Below are 6,137 nucleotides of genomic sequence, written 5' to 3'. Positions count from 1 at the left end.
CACTGGGGTCCTCACACTCCGCTGTGAGTCCCCTACGATGCCTCCTCCATCCCCTTATAGTCTCACCCAAACCACCGGTTTTAACAAACAGCAACACAAACTCAAGCCTCCTGGCTATAACTTAAATCTAAGCCTCCTGGCTGTAACAACATTGCTCAACTCAGGTCAAGCTGTACCTGCAGTTAGGCTTCTCCTCACATTGCCACATAGGGAGCTCCTGCCTCTCTGGCTGCTGGCAGGGAACTGCCCTCTGGCCTCAGCTCCTGGACTTTATAAGGGGCCCAGCCCTGCCCCTTCTAGTCAGCTGACCTTCCCTGGTTGCCCTGGCAACCCACAGCTGTGCTCCTTAGTCACTGCTAGGGCTCCTTCCCTAGCAGTTTTCCCCTCTTCAGGCACAGGGCACCTCCGTGCTCTGTGACAGTAAGATACCCTAAAACTTTGTAGCTTTGGGCCTAGGTGTTTCTATGTCTTTTGGCACACATTTATTTAATAATGTGATGGGATCTGATCAGTGATCCAAACAACTATGTCTCCTGCTATGCTGCAGGTGCATGGCAAGTCATGCAATTTTTGGATCAGGGATCGGATTCCAACCATGCCATTACTGCTTGTCAATGCAGGTGGAGCCTGGGATTATAATCAGGTGCCTGAACTCCTGGAGTTGGACATGACATAGAATCATAGAAAATTAGGGTTGGAAGGAAACTTAGGAGGTCATTTAGTCCAACCCCTTGCTCAAAGCAGAATCATCCCCAACTAGATCATCTCAGCTAAGGCTTTGTCTAGCTGGGTCTTAAAACCTCCAAGGATGGAGATCCACAAACCCCCTGGGTAAACTGTTCTTTTGCTTGACTATTCTTCTCATGAGAAAGTTCTTCTTAATATCTAACCTAAACTTCCCTTGCTGCAATTTCAGACCATAGCCCCTAGTTCTATTATCTGCTACCACTGAGAACTGTCAAGCTTCATCTTCTTTGGAACCACTCTTCAGGTAGTTGAAGGCTGCTATTAAATCCCCTGTCAGTCTTCTCTGCTCCTGACTAAATAAGCCCAGTCCCCTCAGCCTCTCCTCAGAAGTCATGTGCCCCTGCTCCCTAATCATTTTCGTTGCCCTCTGCTAGACTCTCTCCAATTTGTCCACATCCTTTTTGTAGTGGGGGGGGGAGGGGGTCAGTCCATGGCCTGTACCGCTGCATGGGATTGTTCCATCTTAAGTTCAGGACTTTATACTTGTCCTTATTGAACCTCATGAGATTTCTTTTGATCCAGTCCTCCACTTTGTGGAGGTCTCTCTGAATCCTAGCCCTACCCTCCAGCATATCTACTACTCCCTCCACCTTGGTGTCAACTTCAAATAGTGCACTCCATCCCATCTTCCAGGTCATTGATGAAGATATTGAGCAAAACTGCCCCAGGGCCAACCCCTGGGGCACTTCACTTGCCAACTTGACATTGAGCCATTGACTACTACCCTCTGAGCCTGATGATCAAGCCAGTTTTCTATCCACCTTACAGACCATTCATTCAACCCACACTTCCTTAGTTGGCTTACGAGAATGTTGTGGGAGATGGTATCAAAAATCTTGCTAAAGTCAAGGTATATCACATCCACTGCTCTGACTCAATCCACAGAGCCAGTCATCTCATCACAGAAGGCAGTCAAGTGGTCAGGCATGACTTGTCCTTGGTGAATCCATGCTGACTGTTTCTAATCACCTTCTTCTCCTCCAAGTGCTAAGAAATGGATTCCTTTAGCACCTGCTCCATGATTTTTCCAGGGACTGAGGTGAGGCTGATCAGTCTGTAGTTCCCTGGATCCTCCTTCTTTCCTTTCTTAAAGATGGGCGCTATATTTGCCCTTTTCCGATTATCCAGGACCTCTCCCAATTGCCTTGAGTTTTTAAAGATGGTGGCCAGAAGCTCTGCAAATCACATCAGCCAACTCAGCACCCTCAGCTGCATTCCATTTGGCCCCACAGATGTATACACGTACAGCTGTAGCAAGAAACCTTTTTGCCTCCCCCCCCCGGCCAAATGTGAAGCTCCTCCATATGGCAAAAGCCCTTTTTGCAGTATTTGCCCTGTTTTGGGGGTGCTTTCTCTTTTCTACCTTTTCTTCCTTCCTCTCTCTTTTTCTTTTATTAAATTATTATTTTTTTTATATAAGGTGTACTTGTAGTGAAAATAGAGCTTGTAGATGCTTTTACAAATGTACTTTAAGTTTATAAGTAAGTTGTACCATGTAACAATGTTAGCAAGGGCAGGAATCTCTGTATTGAGTGGATCCCTGAATGAATCATTGTTGATTAAGTAACACAGTAGCTAGTCTGGATAAACGAGTTAACGAGCAGCAATTAACAACTACAAAACTACAGACCAAGAAGAGGAAAGAATCAATACAGAGCCAGGAACTCCCTGAAACTTCACTGTTAAAGGTACAGAAGCCCCAGTTTGAACTAATCAACACTAGAAACAGACCCTTGGGGCTGAAATACCCCCTGATCAACCACTTCCAGAGCTCTATTCATCACAGCAGTGAATCAATCAAAATTCATCAATGGACTGCTGTGACTGCACATACCTGAGGACATGACCCCTGGGGCTGACAGCTGCCATCCAGCAGCTACCAAGAGGGCTGTCCCTCAAGGTCAATGACCCCTGGATTGGGTACGCCTGAGAATTGGGGAGTCACCAAAGTCTGCCAGAGAGGGATAAAAGGCAGCGAAGAATGACTCCCAATGGCGCCCTCTTTGACCTGACCAGCACCCTGCCTGTCCAGCCAGAAGGACCAACCAGCGACCCCCTTCAGAAGCAACATCACACTGAAAGACGCCTGGACTGGCCATCAACGGAAGACTCCAGTGCTTGGGGATAGGTATATCTTGATACTGGTGCTTACTGTTCATAGCTAGCTAGTGTGTGTGTGTGTGTGTGTGTGTGTGTGTGTGTGTGTGTGTGTGTGTGTGTGCGCGCTCACGTGCGTGCGTGTATGTGTGCGTGTGCATGAATGTGTGTGTGTTTGAGGGGAAGCACCAAGGTTTATGGTCTGACTTTTGCATCCATCCCATAAACTAGAATTTTATGATGATCCTGTGAGTTGGTCCTTTGTAGCCAACACAGCTTTTCTGCATAGTCCCTAACATGTTCTACCAGTGTTGGCTGCTCACCTCCTTCCTAAACCATGCTGCCAGGTGCAGTAGTCTGGAAGCTGACCTTGCCTGTGAAGATTGAGGTGAAAAAGACAGAGTACTTCAGGTTTTTTTGCATCTTCTGTCAGTAGGTTGCCTCCCCCCATTTAGTAAAGGACCCACACTTTCCCTGATCTTCCTCTTGTTGCTGACGTACTTGTAGAAACCCTTCTTGTTACCCTTCACATCCCTTGTTAGTTGCAATTCCAATCCTGACTTGATTCCTGCCAGCCTGAGCAATACTCTTAGACTCCTCCCTAGTTGTTTGTCCAACTTCTTATAAGCTTCCTTTTTGTGTTTTAGCTCACTGAAGAGTTCCCTGCTAAGCCAAGCTGGTCTTCTGCCATACTTGTTAGTCTTCCTACACATTGAAATGGTTTGTTCCTGCACCCTCAGAAAGGTTTCTTTAAAATACACCAGTTCTCCTAGACTCCTTTCCTCCTTTGACTGGCCTCTCAGGGGATCCTGCCCATCAGTTACCTGAGTGAGTCAAAGTCCGCTTTTCTGAAATTCAGGGTCATTACTCTGCTGCTCTCCTTCCTTCCTTTCCTCAGGATCCTGAACTCAATCATCTAATTGTTGCTGCTGGCCAAGTTGCCATCCACTATTACATTCCCACTAATTCTTCCTTGTTTGTGAGCAGCAAGTCAAGAAGATCATGGCCCCTAGTTGGTCTCTGTGACATTTGCACCAGGAAGTTGTCCCTAACACTCTCCAAAAACTTTCTGGATTGCCTGTGCACTGCTGTATTGCACTCCCAGCAGATTGTCATGGTTGGTGAAGTCCCCCATGAGAACCAGGGCTGTAGCTGTTTGAAGAAAGCCTCATCTACCTTATCCTCCTGGTCTGGTGGTCTATAGCAGACACCCACCATGACATCACTCATGGTATTCTCCACTCTGACTCTAACCCAGAGACTTTCAACAGACCTATCTCCAGTTTCATACTGGAGATCTGAGTAAAAACAGCTCTTTTACATAAATGGCAACTTCTCTTCTTCTCTGCCTGCCTTTCCTGAACAGTTTGTACCCATCCATGACAGTGCTCCATTCATGTGAGCTATCCCACCAGGTCTCTGTTAGTCCAGTCATGTCATAGTTCCATGACTGTGCAAGGACCTCCAATTCTTCCTGTTTGTTTCCCAGGCTCCATTCATTCATGTACAGACACCTGAAGTAACTAGCCAATTGCCCTACTTTCTCAGGAAGAATGAGAAGAACTCCCCTGTTGTATCTTCCTGCTTTTTGCTTCCTCCAGGTCACCCACTTTCCCACTTACCTCAAGGCTTTAGTCTCCATTCCCCAGGAAACCTAGTTTGAAATCCTCCTCACTAGGTTAGTAAGCCTGTCTGTAAAGATGCTTTTTCCTCTCTTTGTCAGGTGGATCTCATCTCTTCCTACCAATCCTTCTTCTTGGAACAACATCCCATGGTCAAAGAAGCTGAAGCCCTGTTGGTGACATCTGTGCAGCCATACATTGATCAGCAGGATGCATCTGCTCCTGCCCACGCCCTTCCCCTTGACTGGAAAGATTGAGGACAACACCACCTGAGCCCCTGTCCCCCTTCACCCTTGCACCCAGAGCCTTGCAGTCACTCTTGATCTGCTCAGGGTCACCCTGAGCAATATTATGGATGCCCACATGGATGAGCAGCATGAGGGAGTAGTCAGAGAGCCAGATGAGTCTCCATAATTCTTCCATGACATCTCAGATTCAGGCTCTGGGGAAGCAGCAGGCCTTCTGAGACAACAGTTCAGGCTAGAAAAAGGGAGTCTCCAACCACCACTATTCATTGCTTCTTCTTGGTGGCAGCGGTCTTGATCCTTTCAATCTTGGGGATGCCTGGCCTGGCCTCCTCCACCAAAGGAATGTGTTCTTCCTCCTCTGTTGGTAGGGCTCCATATCTGTTCTCTAGGCAAACTGCTGCAGGTGGAGATGAAGATTTCTACTTGCTACCAGAGGTCAGAAGCTTCCAGCTTCTACCTTCCTGGGACTCCATGTCCCCTTTCTTCTCTAGCACTGCCTTCACCAGTCCTTCTGCCACAGTCCTAGAGGTCTTCTTCAGCATTGAATCGATGAAGTCCTCATGGCAGATGATGCTTCAGAGCCTAGCCACCTTCTCCTGTAGCTCTCTTGCCTGCTTCCTGAGGGACATCACAAGGAGGCACTACTTACATCACAGGCACTCCCCCACCTGGCTGTCACTGGAAGGAATCTGCAAGCTGAAGTCTCCACAGCACCAAATCAAGCCCTGAAAACCTCAACAGTGAGTGGTCCTGCCTGAACAGACACCTCACAAGTGCAAGCAGAGGATGAGCTGGTAGTGGTAGTGGCTCTGGCATTGTTAGGAGTCCCACCAGGTCTCTGTAATCTCTACTAGATCATAATGCCTACTGGAGAGTAGTCTAGCTCCTTCTGCTTGTTCCCCATGCTCCTGGCATTTGTGTACAGGCACCTGAGTCCTCCAATTGGGACCTTTGATTTCCTGTCATGCTGAGGGAGAACCATTCCCTTAGCTCTTGCAAGAGTGAGGCTGTCAGTTTGCACATGCATCTCCTTGGGGGTCCCAAGCTGCACATGCAGTTTGTTAAGGTCCTAGTATGCCAGGACCCCAGGATCAGGGTGAGGTTCCCTAATCCTGATGTCTCCATGTTCTGGGGATATCAGAAAATCATATACCCAGCCCAGTTGCATATGCAGTTTTTAGAAGTCCTGGTACATAAGAACCCCAGGATCAGGGAACCTCACCCTGATCTCAGGGTTGCCATGTCCTGGATATGTCAAATGCCTTGTTCTGCAGTTTCCTGGGAGCTGCAGAGCAAGGAAATCAATGTATCAAGTCACAGTGGGTGTATCTACATCAGGGGTGTCCAACCTTTTTGAATGTGGGGCCGGATCACAAACTTTTTATCACCCAGTGGGCCAGCGAGCCATAGTCAAAGACGTCAC

At 47.8% G+C, this 6,137-nt stretch overlaps 1 protein-coding gene and 1 long non-coding RNA gene across 3 annotated transcripts in view; one reads left to right on the top strand and one right to left on the bottom strand.

Annotated features, from left to right (window-relative positions):
* LOC102373618 overlaps window positions 1–242 on the bottom strand; it is a 6,477-nt gene extending 6,235 nt beyond the window's left edge. The window contains exon 1 of the long non-coding RNA XR_323135.1: window positions 177–242. This is a non-coding gene — a long non-coding RNA (uncharacterized LOC102373618). The remainder of the gene's footprint in view (window positions 1–176) is intronic.
* Window positions 1–6,137, top strand: part of MARCH10 (membrane associated ring-CH-type finger 10) — a 109,875-nt gene that overhangs the window by 64,585 nt on the left and 39,153 nt on the right. The gene's annotated exons all lie outside the window — the stretch shown is intronic.

The sequence above is a fragment of the Alligator sinensis genome, unplaced genomic scaffold (assembly GCF_000455745.1).
Source record: "Alligator sinensis unplaced genomic scaffold, ASM45574v1 scaffold444_1, whole genome shotgun sequence".
Classification (NCBI taxonomy): domain Eukaryota; kingdom Metazoa; phylum Chordata; order Crocodylia; family Alligatoridae; genus Alligator; species Alligator sinensis.
The sequence above is the reverse complement of the archived record's forward strand: the minus strand, read 5'-3'. Positions and strand labels throughout refer to the sequence as shown.